Below are 17,444 nucleotides of genomic sequence, written 5' to 3'. Positions count from 1 at the left end.
CTTCTGACCTCCGAGGGCATTGCACGACACGGGTGTGCTTACACACATGCAGGCAATACACTCATACACATAAAATAAAAATAATAAAATAATAAATAAGATGGGCGTGGTGGCACATGCCTTCTTTAATCCCAGCACTTGGGAGCGCTGGGATTAAAGTAAAAAGTAAATTCTTTTCCATGCCTGCCTGTAATCCCAACACTCACAAGGTTGAGGTAGGACTAATGGCTACTGCTAGACCTGTCTCAGAAAACACTTAACTGGGTTCAAGAGATCCTGCTGCTTTATAGTAACCCCAGTAGTTGGAGCTACTCAAGTATTCCCAATAAACTATACGTACCTTAACACTGTAGTTATTCCTCCATTCCAATTAAGGTTTCTAATTCTAGATCTGCCATGGGTAGAACTATCCTTAATATATGTCATTTTGAACTACAGATGATTGCTGTAAGGGTAAATATATCAAGGTTTTTGACACATTACTATGTATTAATTTAAAATATTATAATTATAGTCTTTTCATATTACCCAAAATGTAATAAAAGACTCCCACTTCTGTTCTACTTTGTTTCTCCATTGCTGTGACAAAATACTCTGACCAATACCAACTTGGGGAGGAAAGGGTTTATTTGGCTTACACCTCCTGGGTCACAATTCATCAGGGAGCCCAAGGTAGGAACTTAGGGCAGGAATCTGGAGCACAGGCCATGGAGGAAAGCTGCTTACTGGCTTGCTCCCCTGGCCAGAGCTTAACCTGCTTTCTTATATAATACAGAACAGCTTGCCCAGGGGTGGCACCACCCACCTGTGGGGGCATCCCACATCACTCAAAAATCAAGAAAATACTCCACAGACATGGCCACAGGTCAGTCCAATGGAGGAAATTCCCTGATTGAGGTGCCCTCTACCCAGGTGTATTAGATTGACAACTAAAGCTATCCAGCACAACTTTCCCATATAATTAATCTTTATCTAAATATTTAACATTTAATTCATTTGTCAATTATTTTGAACTACAAAGTGTTCAAGGACAGCCTGGGCAAATCCATGAAACCCTGTCTCAAAATAAAAAGTAAAAAAGGGCTGAGGATTTAGCTCAATGGTACAGTGCTTGCTGTGTATGAATCCCTAGATTCAATGCCCAGCTTAAAAAACAAAAAACAATGTAGTTTAGAGGGCTCTGGATTATAATCATGACTGTAAGAAGCTGGATGACCTTAAGTTAGGTGAGTTTTCTGAAGATTATTAGAATTAAGTGAGGTAAGTATATATGTAAGTGTTCTACTCCCAGCACACAGTATACAGAAGTGTACGATACAGCAATGAGTAAACAGTGGTAGATCTGACTTATCACATATCTCATTAAATCCTTCCTGAATTTCAATTCTGGGCTTCTATTGACCAGCAAGTGCTTCGTAACAGTCCATTGCACAATTTCTCTTTTCTCCTCACAACCCCCTTTCTTTGAGACAAAGCCCACTACACATCCCAGCTTCAAATTTATGGTATTCCTGCCTTAGCCTCTCAGGTGCCAGGATTATAGCCATGAGCTCTGTTCATGATGGATGCCTTCAACTGCCCAGTCACTCACAGCTTAAAATGCAATATAGTAGCTCCCACTCAAAGTATAAGATGCCCAGTGGATGCTTGAAACCACAGTCAATAATAGTAGTGATTCCTATATGACACATGTATTTTCCTATTTAGACCTAACATGAAAGTTTAATTTATAAATAACAATACCAAAGTAGTAAAACTATAACAATACATCACAATGAGAGTTAATATAAACTTAGTCTTTCTCTCTCTCTAGTCAAGGCATTCACAGCTTATCATGATAGCTCAAACTGCAGAAGTTAAGCTGTTTTGGATAAAGGAGACTATTTCTATTTTTATTTTATGTGTGTGAGTGTATTGCCTGCATGTAAATAAATGCACCTATGTCATGCAATGCCCTCAGAAGTCAGAATAGGGTGTTGGGTCCCCTGGAACTGGAGTTATGGATGGTTGTTACTCACTATGCCATGTGGGTGCTGGGAACCGAAACCTGGGTCCTCTGAAAGAGCAGCCAGTGCTCTTAACTGCCAAGCCATCTCTCTAGCCCCAAGGAGACTATTTTCAATTCTCCAACTCAATCTCATATCAAAACCTGATAACTATTCCTCAGGTATTTTCCTTTCACAGCCAAATTTAGCAAAATTATAGATCATTTTCTACTTTCATTTAATGATAGTCATTTTCCGAAGCAAGAGTATTAACTGTATCTACAACTAAGAAACAACACATTTTTGTTATCTAAGACAGACTTGCTATGTGGCCCCCATCTCTGTAACCCAGGCTGGTCTTGAATTCTTAGTAATTCTTCAACTTCAGTTTCCTGAGAGGATGGATGATGTGCATGTGTTACCATGGCCAGCAGATAATAATGATCATGTATTGCCATTTAATTCCTGGCTCTCTGGTCTTCATTTGTTTTGAGATGCTTATGAAAAATCCATCATGCTTGGTAGATACAAAACCAGTAAAAGTGAAAGTGCTAATAAACAAAGATAGGTCATTATGATGGAAATAAAATGCAGAGCTTTTATCCCAGCACTTGGGAGGCAGAGGCAGGTGGATCTCTGTGGGTTTGAGGCCAGCTTGATCTATATAGTCAGTTCCAGGCCAACTGGGGCTCTCCAAAAGACCAAAAAAAAAAAAAAAAAAAAAAAAAAAAAAAAAAGGCAGAGATAACTACATAGCATGAACAACTGTGAAATGCCCACAACTAATCCTATAATACATGAAGACACTAATCAAGAAAAGAAAGAAAAATGACACTTTGGAGCAGGTTATTAGAGTGGCATCAACCTTAGTAGTCAGAGTTCAGGCTCTTTTAGTCTCTACATTTTTAACATTTATTGAGAACTCCCGAAAACTTTTATTTAACTTTTATCTTCCTAATACTAATATTATAAATTAAAATTTAGAAATTGCTGCCAGACCTGACAACCTACCTGGGTTTGATCCCTGGGTCCCACAGGGTGGATGAAGACAAATGATTCTGCAAGTTGACCTCTGACTTGCTCATATGCACCATGGCACATGTATACCTACACTCACATTAAATAAACACAAATGAAAAAAAAATCACTTAAAAATAAGTCTATTAGGGGCTGGAAAGATGGCTCAGCAGTTAAGAGCACTGGCTGCTCTTGCAGAAGACCTAGGCTTAAATCCCAGCACCCACGTGGCAGTCGACAACTGTCTATAACTCCAGTTCCAGCGGATCTGATACCTTTGTCTGTCTTCCATGGGTACTGCATGACACACGTGCACTTACATACATGCATAATACCAGGTTTCAAGCAGCCTTTTATTGATGTTTGTTTTTTGAAGTGTTTTGAGGATAGGTCTCACTGTAGTTCACACTTTCCTGGAACTTACTCTGCAGCTCAGGCTGAGTTGGAACTTAGGGTAATCCTGACTCAGTCTCCCAAGTATAGTAAGTATGTGCTACCATGCCTAGCTTTGGAAATCTTCACTGTATATCTGAGAATAAAATGAAAATTGAAAATAACATCATAAAATACTGTTATGAAATTGCTTTGATCTCATGGATTCTAAAAAGCCCCTTAAAAGTCTTCGACCATACTAACCACTGCCTGATGAACAGTAAAATAGTGTGTTAAGTGCCCAAAGAGCTTGTTCTGTCCTTTGTCACTTAAAATAACCATAAAAGGCCAGGCACAGTGGTGCACACCTTTAATCCCAGCACCCGGGAGGCAGAGGCAGGCGGATCTCTGTGAGTTCAAGGCCAGCCTGGTCTACACAGTGAATTCCAGGCAACTGGGGCTACAGGGAGACCCTGTCTCAAAAAGACCAAAAGAAACCCACAAAGGGTGAATCTATGTTATAGGACAAAGGCACACATCTGAGCAGATTTGCATTATACATATAAAAGATATGTTTAGGTAAAGATACTCCAGAGACTGTTATCTGGACAAGAAAAACAGAAGCTGCCAAAGAGCTTCAGGTTACATTTCCTTGCCAAAAAGAAGACAGGGCACAAAACAAACCAGGTCTCTGGAGTTAAGACCTAGAATAGGGAGTCATCTTGTAACCATGGGACAACTAGTCTAAGGATGGCCAAGTAAAAAGTTGAGAAAACTTGAGCTGGATGTACCTGTCACACGTTTTTAATCACAGTATTCGGGAGGCAGAGGCAGGCAGATCTCTGTGAGATCCAGACTAGCCTGGTTTACCTATGGAGTTCCAGGACAGCTGGGGCTACAGGGAAACTGTCTCAAAAACATACACAAAACACTCAACAAAAGTTGAGAGAACTTAAATGCTCGGAATAAATGATTTTACAACTGCTCTAACTTAGCACTTCTTATTTTTGTCTTGTTTGAAATGTCTTTAGAAGCTACTCAATGCAAGGTTTTCTAATATACAAACCAAGTACCCTCATGCTGATCCCAAAGGTGCTCGATTGTCAACTTGATAGGACCGAGAAGCACCTAGGAGATTAACAAGGTTGTCTCTGGGTGTGTGTGTCTGTAAGGGTGTTTCTAGAGAGGATTATTTAAGGGGGAAGACACACCCCAAGGATCCTAGATGAAATAAAAGGAGAAAGTATAGGCATTTTCTCTCTTAATTTGTAGCTTCCATTGAGTTGAATATAACTCCGCACCTGCGTGTCCACCCAACCATGACAGAATGAAATCTCTCAACCTGGGAGGCAAAATAAATCTTTTCTCCTGTACACTGTTGCTATCAGGTAGTTGGTCAGTTATAAAAGTCTGAATAACACAAGATCCAATGGTATTTATTCTCAGGCTTTACAAATGTACTTTTTTTACAAAAAAATATTTTTTATCTTATGTGTATGAACGTATTGCCTACATGTGTGTAAGTGCACCCATGTCATGCACTGCCTGCGGAGTTCAGAGGCATGTCGAATTCCCAGCCACCAGGTGGGTGCTGGGAATTGAACCTCGGTCCTCTCCAAGAGCAGCCAGTGCAACCTCTGAGCCATTTCTCTAGCCCCACAAATGTACTCTTTAAATTATAGCATCTTCAACAGTAAGAAAACAAAAACCAAAATACCTTCTTCCAATGTCCTTATCCTAATCCACTGACTTTATGAGTGACATTTTTATAGAAGAGTTTGCTGATATGATTAAGTTATCGAGTTTGATAATACAGAAATTAAAAAGTTTCTTTTCTTTCCAACACAAGATTTGCTCATTAAGATCAAATGCACCCTTTCCTTACTCTATTGCCACTGTGTTAGGGTGAAGTAAAACTGCAACTTGAGAGCCAGGTGTGGTGGTACATGCCTTTAACACCAGCATTTAGGAGGCAGAACCAGGCAGATCTCTGTGAGACTGAGGTCAGCCTGGTCTACACAGAGTTCCAGATCAGCTAGGACTACAGGGATACCCTGCCTCAAAACAAACAACAAAAGAAACAAAGAAGTCCAAATATTGCTTCTGGATTGGTAGGAATTTTTAACAACTTTAAACTTAACCTTCATTGTTTAAATCAGACAATCACCAGAGTCCAGATCCTCTTCAGTTCATGTTTTATCATGTAGAACAATTATTAACCCTTGGTACTTTGTAGCACTTTCATGTATGGTTACATTTAATATTGACTTTTACCTAAAAGATTCTTGATGGAAAAGAATTATTTCCTACTACACTAGTGAAAAAATGGAGACTCAGAGAAGAAACGAGTCAGGGAGAGGCTCAATGGTAAAGGCACCTGCCAGCAAGCAGGATGAGCTGAGATCAATCAATACCCAGGAGCCACTGGTAGAAAGGGAGAACTGACTTCCCCAAGCTGTCTTTGGACCTCGCCAGTAGCACCCATGCACTTGTGGAAACACAGTCACAGGCATACATACACAAGGCACAGGTGCACTTACATACATTTGGGCAAAACACACACACCACCACCACCACGACCACCACCACCACCACCACCACCACAACTCATATTAGCTGTACAGAATAATGGGTTTCTGTGTCATACACACACCTGTTTGAATCCATCCTTTCTAATACCCCTAGCAAAGGTCCTTCATTATTTCTGACTCTACATTATTCACACATTTTCTGTTTACTAGTAACTTATTTATTATAGTAAAGTGATCCCACAAAAGAAGTACTATTCTAACATTAGTACAATATTTAATCTATTTTTTTTTTATTTTTTTATTTTTTTTGGTCTTTTGGAGACAGGGTCTCCCTGTAGCTCCAGCTGGCCTGGAACTCACTATGTAGACCAGGCTGGCCTTGAACGCAGAGAGAACCACCTGCCTCTGCCTCCCAGGTGCTGGGACTAAAGGCATGTGCCATCGTGCCCTGTAGACCCACATTTAAAGGAAGACAGAAGATGAGTCCTGTTTGCATTATGCAACACTTTTTTTGGGGGGGAGGGTGGCAAGTTTGAGACAGGGTCTCCCTGTAGCCTCAGCTGTCCTGGAACTCCCTATACTGACTATGCTGGTCTCCATCTCACAGAGTTCTGCTTGCCTCTGCCTTCTGATTGCTGGGATTAAAGACATGTGTCATCATGCCTCCCCCATATACATGTAATTATGGTATATACACAGAATGTCTTCACTGTAATTTGTAAAGAATGAAAAAGGAAGAATTAAAGGTGCAGAAACAAGATCCTTTGACAGGCAAAAGGAAATGTAATTCAGAACATAGTGAAAGTGTGACTTAAAGAGAGACAGTTTTAGAAAAAAGTACAGCAGTAGAATGATAAGTTCTACTTGTCTGAGAGCTTTATCTTTAGTTTTCTGAGTTACAGGTAGAAGCAGACACTAAGAGAGGGAGAATGGAGTAGAATTTTCAGGAAAAGGAAATATAATGTATGGAGGAAAAAAAAAAAAGCACCAAAGGTATGCCTAGTGGCTCATGCCTACAGCCTCAATACCCATCTTGGAAGGCTGAAAGCAGGCTGATTGCTGTATCGGTCATGGGTCAGCTGGTCATGGGTCAGCAGGGCTACAGAGTGAAACTGTCTCAAAAAACAAAACAAAAACCCAAACCAAAACCAGAAGGATGGCCAGGAGGTACTGAAGACTTAACTGAAATCAAAGATCTAAAATTTGTAGTAATTATGACCATAAGGCCTTTTGACTAGATTTAAGCTATATTTCATAAACTTAAAAAATAATTACTTTGAAATATTTTTTTTACTAAAAGCAGTAACAATAATCATTAGTTAATAGCAAGTACCAGGCACTGTTTAAAGTACTATTTTCATAGTAAATGATTTCATTTTCACATAAACTTTTGATATGCATAGAAAATACAAAGTGTCTTGTTTGATTTTATGCAGCATGAGAAAGGCATCAAAGACAAAAGGAACTATCCTCACACTAAGAGAAAGCGACAAAGATCCAAAGCAGAAAGGAAGAAAAACAAAACCTAGGTAGTAAAGAGGAAAAAAAATTATTAAAAGTGCAGGGCTGGAGAGATGGCTCAGCGGTTAAGAACACTGGTTGTTCTTGCAGAAGACCCAGGTTCGAATCCCAGCACCCACATGGGAGCTAACAACTTTCCGTAACTCCAGTTCACGGGATCCAACAGCCTCTTCTGACCTCCGTGGGCATTGCATGACATGGGTGCACTTACATACATGCAGGCATTACATGCATACACACAAAATAAAAATAATAAAAGTCAAAAAAAATATTAAAAGTGCACAAAAGAAGGGCTGAGGGGATGGCTATCAGTTAAGAGTACTTGCTGCTCTAGCCAAAGTCCTGGGGTTCAGTTCCTAGCACCCATACGGGATTCACAACTGTCTGTAACTCCAGCTCTAGGGGATCCAGGCATGCACATATATATGTAGGCCCTCACACATAAAATAAAATGAATGCAAAACAAGTATAATGTGTTTACATCCCTAAAAACCCTTGAACTTTATTTTTAATGAATCAAGGATTTCTCAACTTTACTAATCAAAAACAGAATATTTAAAAAGATGTAATACTAAACATGTTTTCTTGCAAGAGTAGGTGAAGATCGTTATCTTTAGCAGCATAAGATCTGAGAAAAATGAAGTGATTTTAAAAGGAATCATCTAGAATTTCTTGTAGCTGTGCTAAAAGCATCAAAAACTATCAACACGAAATAGCAAAACATTTCAGCATAAAGATATATGTACACAATGTAATGACCACAGGATAACAATATCCTGAAGTTTAATAACACAAAACTGCAAAAGATTATCAAGTATTTGTAATTTAACTTTTTTTTTTGGTCTTTTTGAGACAGGGTCTCCCTGTAGGCCCAGCTGTCCTAGAACTATGTAGACGAGGCTGGCCTTGAACTCACAGAGATCCACCTGCCTCTACGTCCCGAGTGCTGGGATTAAAGGTGTGTGCCACCATGCCCAGCTTGTAATTTAACTTTTTAAAATATTTATTATTTTTATGTGTATGAGTGTACTGCCTGCATGTGTGTAAGTGCACCTGTGTCTTACAATGCCGGGAGAGTCAGAGCCCCTGGAACTGGAGTTACAATTGTTAGCTGCCATGTGGATGTTGGGAACCAAACCTGGGTCCTCTGCAAGAGCAGCCAGTGCTCTTAATCACTGAGCCATCTCTCTAACCCTTAACTTTTTTAACAAGCTGTATTATATAAGAGCTAGGTGTGGTAGTACACACCTTTAATCCCAGCAGGCAGGCAAATCTCTGTGAGTTCAAGGCCAGCCTCGTCTATACAGTAAATTCCAGGTCAACCAGGGCTTCATAGTGAGATCCTGTCCCCAAACACCAAAAAACAACAACAAAAAATAATAAAATGATAAATTAAGGGGCTGGAGAGATGGCTCAGTGGTTAAGAGCACTGGCTGCTTTTGCAGAGAACCAAGGTTCAAGTCCCAGCACCCACATGGTGGCTAACAACTGCTCATAACTCTAGTTTCAAGGGATCTGACGCCTTCTTCTGACCTCTGTGGGCATTGCACAACAAACGTGCACATGCAGGCAATACACTTGTACATATGAAAGATTAAAAAAAAAAAAATTAAGATGGAAGAAAAATCAATGTGAAGAATGAGACATTAATACTAAGTTTCAGGAAAGTAGGACATGTTGAAGGTGCTTGGGGGAGTGGGAGAGAGGAGTTGGGGGTGCATATAATCAAGACACATTTTACATGTATGAAATTGTCCAAGAATAAATAAAAGATTAAAAAAAAAAGGATTATGATGGTTTGAATGAGAATGTCCCCCATAGGCTCCAGGTATTTGGACATTTTGTCCCCACATGGTGGTACTGTTTTGGGAGGTTTTAGAAGGTGTGGCTATCCTGGAGGAAGCACATCACTGGGGATGGGCTTAGGGTTCTTAAGCCTTGCCAGAATCTCCAGTCGCCCCGCTACTTGCTTCCTGTGCCTGCATGATGACATGAGCACTTCACTTCTGCTGCTCCTGCTCCAGCCACCTCCAGCCACCATGACTCCCTGCCATGACGGACTGTAATTCCCCTGGAACTGTAAGCTCAAATAAACTCTTCCTTCTATAGATTGCTCAGGCCAGTGTTTCTATCACAGCAACAGATAAGTGACTAATACAAGGCCTAAAAGGCCTAGCTGGGAGTGGTGGTGCATACCATTAGTCCCAACATCCAGGAGGCAGAGGTAGTCAAATCTCTGTGAGTTCAAGGCCAGCCTGGTCTACACAGTGAGCTCCAGCTGAGGCTACAGGGAGTCCCAGTCTCAAAAAGAGCAAAAAACGAAACAAAACAAAAAACCCCCAAAACTAAAACCAAAACCCCCCAAAAAAGGCCTAAGTGTCACCCACCCATGACCATTCTTGTAAGACAAGAGTTACCAATGTGAAAGTAAATGTTAAGCAAAACTGTGCTGGCCAAGAGCATCCAAGGCACTAATGTTAAGTGAAGAAAGTAATGCAGCATTCAAGGAGGAGCTTATGAACCTAATGTTTCTTTGTTTTGTAAAAGGCATATACTATTTTAGAATCTATAATGATTAAAGTGTAGTGGTATATACCAGGGGAAGCTGAGGTAGAAGGATTACCAGGCGTTCCAGGCCAGCTTGGTCTACATAATGAAACTGTCAAAAAAAAAAAAAAAAAAAAAAAAAAATCACAGCCACTACCAACAACTACCAAATCTATGACTAAGACTAAAGATTTCCAGCAGATGATAGAAAAATTTTAATGTAAAGAACAACAATAATGGGCTGAAGAGATGGTTCAGTAGTTAAGAGCATTGGATGCCCTGGCAGAAGACTGGGGTTCAGACCCCAACACCCACATGGCCGCCAACAGCCACCCTCTTCTGACCTCTGTGGTCACTGCATGACAAGGATGCAAAGACCTACATGCAAGCAATTCACTCATACACATAAAAATAATAAATAAAATATTAAAAAAAGAACAACAATAACAAACCCCCAAACTCTAAAATGATTTTCAGCTTAACCTGGACAATTTCCAATCAATCCTTGCAAGAGGTGGAAGAACTGTCTCATAGTGAATTTAGTGGCATTTACAACAAAAATACCCCATAAAACTTACATGAATACACTAAACCGCATCTACAAAATGTCAGGAAATCATAGGGGGGAATTATTTTGGCATATACATTTAAGAATCAGGAGTATTTAAAAATTGTTAGGAGACAAATTAATTGGGAGTCTCCTAAATAATGAGGGAACCCCAATACAAGTCTTTGATACTTGACCATTTAGTGACAATGGAGTCTTTACAATCTAGGAAGGGGCTGGAGAAATGGCTCAGAGGTTAAGAGCATTGTCTGCTTTGCAGAGGACCTGAATTTGATTCCTAGCACCCACACCACGTGTAACTCCAGGTTCCAAGGCCTCTGGCCTCCTCCATCACTTACAATCACATATACATAACCACACACAAACATTAAAAAAAAAAAAGTCTAGGAAGAATCACTAGAAGTTTCAGAGGATGATCATACACAAAGACATGGGGGTTACTGCATTTTATTGATTTTTAAACAGCTGTCAATACTGAGGGGTGGGGGATTAAGTTTTTTTCAAGGAATCCAATGTTGTAGTTTTGAGACAGGGTTCCGTACAATAACCCAGGCTGGCCAGAACTGGCTAAGGTCTAGGATCCTGAACAGGATCCTTCTGCTTCTACCTCTGGAGGCCTGGCATAACAGGCCCATGTATCCCTGGTGTATGCAGTGAAGAGGATAGAACCCAGAAAGTTTCACATGCTAGTCCAGTACCCTAACCGGGCTTCTTTCCCAGCAATACTGTTTTCTAGATTCTATTAATAACACTCTATGATGTACTTGTTTTTTCAAAAATTTATCCATTCATCAATTGATCTTGATTTTTTGACACTTTAAAGTATCTATTAAAATCTTATCTAGAAGTAGTAAGGTGAGGGTGAAGATGGGGGAGGGATTCTGAATATGATCAAAATAAATTATGAAAATTTTAAAAGAATCAATAAAAATGTTTCTTGATTTTTTTTAAAAAAATGAATGTTTTACCTGCATGTATGTAAGTGCAGAGGCCAGAAGGTGTTAGAATCCCAGGAACTAGTTTCTGATGGCTGTTAGGCATATGGGTGCTGGGAACCCAACCTGGGTCCTCTTCAAGAGCAGCTAACTGCTCTTAATCACTAAGTCATCTCTCCAGCCCCAATAAAAATATTTGTTGAAAAACCTTATCTATAGGCAATTCCTGACACAGGGTATGGAATGCCCACATTTCTTAGAAGGGGACATCTAAGGATGCACAATAGATATGACAAGTACTTGTGACTGCTGGCATGCAGTTTCAGTGTTTCTGTGCTTCTGTTTATCCAAAGACGAGTCATGTAGTTCCTTATGCATGCTAACTGAAAATCAGTTCCATGGCTTGTTATATTCAGTTCTAGGTACATCAGTAGTTAAGTGCTAACTCTAATGACACGCTTGAATTTGAAAACAGGGCCTGCCACTTACTAGCTGTTGACACCCTAGGCAACTGTTTTAATTCTTCTAGATAGAGGTTTCCTTACATGCAAAGAAAGAAACTAGCAAAAATATCTAAGAGTTAATATGAGTCTTAACTAAGATGATGCGTAAAATGTTTATCACAGCTAGCATACAGGAAAGGCACAACAAATGCTAACAATTACCATCATCACCTTATTAGTCCACACAACATATCATAATAGGCTATCGATGCTGCGTGTCTATATGTACTCTTATTAACACCTGCAGCATTTTTTTCTGCTATTTGTTCTAATAATCTTGGGTAGTCTATTTTACCAAGTCTACAGACAGAATGAAAATGAATGGGTCCAGAGTACATAGGCCATCCCTCTATCATCCCAATCCATTCTCAGAAAGAGACGTTCAGTGTTCCCTGAAGCTGTGATGGTGAACAGGGCACGTATCATAAGCACAGCTTGTTTTTCAGCATTTTGTTGATAGCTCTACTTTAGGCAACCACTGCTCCCTCTGAAAACTATTTGCACACAGTATTTCCAATCACATAATTTAAAATTTCTATCAAAAAATAAAAAAATTTGACCTAATCCAAATAAAATGTACTAACCTCACTGATCACATCTAAAAGTCCAAATGGCTTTTATATGTGGAGATGGCATATAGACGGCAAGTTTTGTTGCGTGGTAAAAAAGCAAGTATTTATAAAACCTCTTATCACCTACATTCAGCTTTAAAGATTAAAAAAATTTTTTGTCAGAAGTTGAAGTCAAGCATCTTCCAATATTACTCTCCACCTATTTTTGAGATGGGGTCTGGTCTCTCACTGAAGAGAGACTAGACTGGTTGGCCAGCAAGTCTCAGGGATCCTCCTCTCTCCACCGAGTTCCCCACATTTACTCGCACTGAAGTTACAGGTGCACAATGCCATACCTGGCTTTTTACATGAGTGCTGGAGATCTAAACTCAGGTCCTCATGCTTGTGGCACTAGCCACCTTACCCACGGAGCACTCCCCAGCCCCCCAAATATGATTTTCAAGTTCTACTTTTATGGAATTTACTTAAAATATGGCACCTGCAAAAAGCAAGCTTAAAATCCGCTTCTCTGCAAATTTCCAAAGATTAGTCTCAGTGCTTTCTCTTTGCTAGAGGAATCAGAATGTAATTGTAAAACTTAGAAGTACTTACTTAACTATGTGGCTTCAGCCCATCTCCCTGTCAACCCTTAGATGCCAGAGCAAAGGTGTTTTTTTTTTTTGTACTACCAGGGATTGAACCTATGCCCTCAAGTGAAGTGAAGTTTTTTGTAATACTTTTAAAGGTAGTTTTTGTAGCATGATTTTGAACTATGTATATATTTTACATATTCACAAATAAAAGTCCTAAAAGACATCTCCAATTTTAATAAGAAGCAGTGATAGTGGTATAATTTAAAAATATTTTGTATAGAGAGCAAATACACATTTTGTTAGCATGATTTTTATTTGTGACAAAAATAGAATCAAAGATGAAAAATGCTTGCTCTGCTAATGTGGATTGGTCAGATCACTATGAAGCCATGATTAAAGCAAGCAAAAACAAACAAACAAAAACCCCATTTCTCTTCTCAAAAGGGCCTAGAAGCAATGACACTATCGTAGCAACGAGCATGCCATTTTTGTAGATCTTGGTTTGTATATTCCATTTCTCATTGTAAAGACCAAGACTCCCTGGATAAACAGCCCTTTCCAGACGATGGAGCAAAGAATGTACAAAAGTAGTCTAGAGTGTCTTATGCCAAAGAGCTAAGATTAATGGTGAGCCTAAGTGTCAAGACACAGCAGCCAGTTTGAAAGAGTTCCTATCACCAAAGTGATCCTTAAAAAGAACAAAAATTGGTTATAAAATGAATAAATAAACAAAAACTCCCTAATGGTTCTATTCCCCCCAAATCTCAAGTCCCCATTAGTTATCATAACATCCCTAAAATGGAAAAATTCTACTTGCTCATTAGGATAATTATTTCCCTAGCTCTTTACTCTGAAAACTGATAAAATGATGAAATCAAGCATTTAAGTATTTTTAGGGAGCATTTCATTCATATCTAATGAAGAAAATCTTTTTTAAATTAAAAAATTAAAAATTAAAAAAACATAAAAAACTTTAAAAAATTAAAGCAAGAGTCATCTATGAATGGATGCTAAAAATCACTAAACAAAGTCAGAAACAAGTTATTTGCTTCCTGTTAAAGTTACTACCTTAAGGTCATATGCAATCAAACTGTCAAACCATACCTTTACAAAAGATCTTGTACTCACCACTTTAACCAACTATTCACATTCAGCATCACTAAGTGCAGCAATCTGACATTATTTACCTCCTAATATGATGCAATGAAGTACACAGCATCATCTATTTTAAGTATTCTTGCCAAATAAAGTTTCACTTTAAGTTAATTAAATCTTTATTCTAGGAATGTCCAATCTTTTGGCATTCCAATGCTCCATGGTCATGTGCAAAGATCTCAAAGGAACTGTACAATCAAGTTACCAAAACAAACAAAACCTACACACAAAAATCCCATCATGTTTTAAGTTTACAATTTGTGTTGAGCGATAGTCATATTAATCCTAGGCCTTATGCAGTCTTGGGCCACCGATAGATGTCTGGAAACAAACTCATAACAAGGACATTCAAGAAAGAGCAGTGAATGAAATGACTGCTAGAAGACAAGGTCAAGGTTGCAATGTGGACATATTCTACAACTGGTTCAGTCAATTAGGTCCCGGAAAAATGTGGGTGGTAGGGCACTACCCTTTAAAAAAAAAAAAAAAAAATTCATTTTTTTACTTTGGTGTATGAGTGTATTGCTTGAATGTATGTGAGTGCACCCGTGCCGTGCAATGCCGAGGTGAGAAGAGGGCTTCATATTCCCCTGGAACTGGAGTTAAGGATGGTTTGTAGCTACCATGTGGGTGCTGGGAATCGAACCCAGGTCCTCTGCAAGAGCAGTCAGTGCCCTTAACGGCTGAGCCATGCCTCCAGCCCCCGGCACTACCCTTCTTAACAAAAGGGACTAAGTACCCTTAATCACCAAATGCAGCAAAAATCTTGATTGACTATAAGTGTGAGGCTTCAAAAACACTTTGGAAAACAGAGGAAATTTAAATATGCTAATTTTGATAGGTATTGTTATTGATAATTGTATTTTTAGGAACTATATAGTTGAAATATTTAAGGGTCAAGCCTGGTGGTAAGTGGTGGTGGGCAACACCTGTAATCCCAGCACTCAAGAGGAAGCAGCAGACTCTGTCTCAAAAAACAATCACTGAATCTAGGTGCTGTTACATTCACTGTATTTTCACTCCAACAACTCTAAGACTGAAAATTTTCATGCCATAAAAGAAATCATCAGTGGTGGGCTGATGGTGGAGCAGACTTGAAGACGGAGGACTTTCCCATGGTGGGCAGCAGTTTCGGCCCTTCTCTAAGTGGCTGCATTCCCCAGAGCTCCCTCCCTGGAGGTCTCAGATTGTGAATGGCAGAGGCTTTGCCTCAGTGTTGTACTTATGCTGGGGACAGAAAGGGAAGGATTGAGTCATATGCAGACTCTAGTCTTGGGAGGACTGATTCTCCAGAATGGACTTCCCACCTCCCCTGATGGCCAGCTATTATCTTGACTCCACACATGGTCCTGAGCACTAAGGCCTCCACAGTGGACCTTTTCCATTCCCAGGTATCAAAAGGTTTTCCATTATTTTTCTATTACTCTTTAACAGCCCCAGTGTACCTTCACCCCTACAGAAAATGTAAAACATTCAACTGAACTTCTAGAGATAAAAATCATAGCCTGGGAAGTTAAAAAAAATACACACACACACACACACACACACACACACACACACACACAGAAATATTATGCCTACTGAGAGCTACAGTAGACCTGATTACACCTACCCAGAACCTTACCTGGGTTCAATTCTACTTGCATAGCCTAAGGCAAGTTACTAAACACTACTAAGTTTCTGTCTGAGCTCTAAAATTCAAATATATTATCTATCTCATTAGGTTCTGAGAATAAAACTACATGCATATATGCTATGCATTTAAGTATGCATAGCAGGGTTGAACAAAGTAAATCTGGCTTTCACAATCAATGAATATAATCATCCTTAAATACAAGAGTGTAAGATAACATTTATATATTCCATAAGGGAAACTACATTAGCTACAGCTGATCACAAATGAAGTGGGAAATCAAAAATCGATAAGGGAGGTAAAAAACTCCCAGATTTATGTAGCATTTTTAAAACCAAGAATTAGAACCAAAAAAGGCAAAAGGAAATCAAACCTTTGGTATCTCATATTATGTAGTTTACTTCTGGTATTATCTCTGAATAAAAATGCTAATTCGTGAAACTTAAAGAGAGCCACCCCCCAACTCATTCAACAGATTAGTCTTAAACGCTAAATAAATAAATAAGTTTTGGTCTTCATTTCTGTAAGTTCCAAGAAAAAGTATACAATCACTGGGGTTTATAGTAGATTCTGGCTAAGGTTCACACAAATCAAAACAGATGCAATTTCCTTTTTAAATCAGTTCTAACGTACTTGTCATTTGCAGGTAATTCCTTTTTTTGGTTTTTATTGTTTTTTGGTTAGGCCGGCAGTAAAACGACTAGATGCATAATGATCCTCAGGTAGGGAAGAAAAGGTGTTGGCATTCTCTCCCTCTTTTCTTTTTTAAAAAGAAGTGCCATCTTTCTCATTCCAACACCAGGAGGAAAGCAGCAGGGGAGAGGAAGGAATAAACAGGTCTCAGGCTCGCAGCTAGACCAGGTGAGCCGGTAACAAACATCTCGCCCGCTTAGGGTTGGCTGTTGGGCGGATGGCCGCGCAAATAAATCAGCTCCGCTGGAAGATTGGGGTGACTGCTCCCAGTTGGCGGGGGCCTAAGCCAGTCCCCCACCCCCGAGAAGATCCAATCTGCCAGGGAGGGGACTCTGTGGGGTGTCTCCCCGCGCGGACGGGGCTGACACCTCAGGGTCCCCTTTCCCTCCAGCGCCCAGGAGGGCGACGCGTGGAGTCGGTCCCCGGCCACCCCCCAGTTGGCTTCCCCTCCCCGTTACCTGCGGGCGGTGTGGCAGGGGCCCGGAGGCCTGCTACTGCTCCTCCTCCTCCCCGCCAGGCTGAGGCGGCGAGGTGGCGGCGGCGGCGGCGGCGACAACCTGGGGGGAGGGGGCGGAGCGCGCGGCTGGCTCCTCTCCTCCCCCAGGAGGCTCAGGGGACCCTATCTCGGGCCGCCGCGCCTAGGCCCGTGAGCAGCCTGGGGCTGGGCGCGCATGGCGGCGCCGCTCACTGGCGTGCCCGCGAGGTACGAGAGTGCGAGGCGCCGGGTGGAGAGCGCCCCGGCGGCCGCAGGGGCCTGAGGGGAGGAGCGAGGCGGTCGGAGCCGCGCGGGAGGCCGTTGGGGGCGGTTGCCGAGGGCGGGTGGCGGTTGGAGGAGCTCGG

At 40.6% G+C, this 17,444-nt stretch overlaps 1 protein-coding gene across 4 annotated transcripts in view; it reads right to left on the bottom strand.

The window, feature by feature from the left end:
- Zbtb44 (zinc finger and BTB domain containing 44) overlaps window positions 1-17,438 on the bottom strand; it is a 50,715-nt gene extending 33,277 nt beyond the window's left edge. For all 4 annotated transcript variants that reach the window (XM_008852102.2, XM_008852105.2, XM_017802923.2 and 1 more), the window contains exon 1: window positions 17,063-17,438. The gene's annotated coding sequence lies outside the window, so the exon portion shown is untranslated. The remainder of the gene's footprint in view (window positions 1-17,062) is intronic.
- Between the last annotated feature and the right edge of the window lie 6 nt (window positions 17,439-17,444).

The sequence above is a fragment of the Nannospalax galili genome, unplaced genomic scaffold, assembly GCF_000622305.1.
Source record: "Nannospalax galili isolate Female #2095 unplaced genomic scaffold, S.galili_v1.0 scaffold6, whole genome shotgun sequence".
NCBI lineage: Eukaryota > Metazoa > Chordata > Mammalia > Rodentia > Spalacidae > Nannospalax > Nannospalax galili.
Note: the sequence above shows the minus strand (reverse complement) of the source record. Positions and strands in the feature narration are given on the sequence as shown.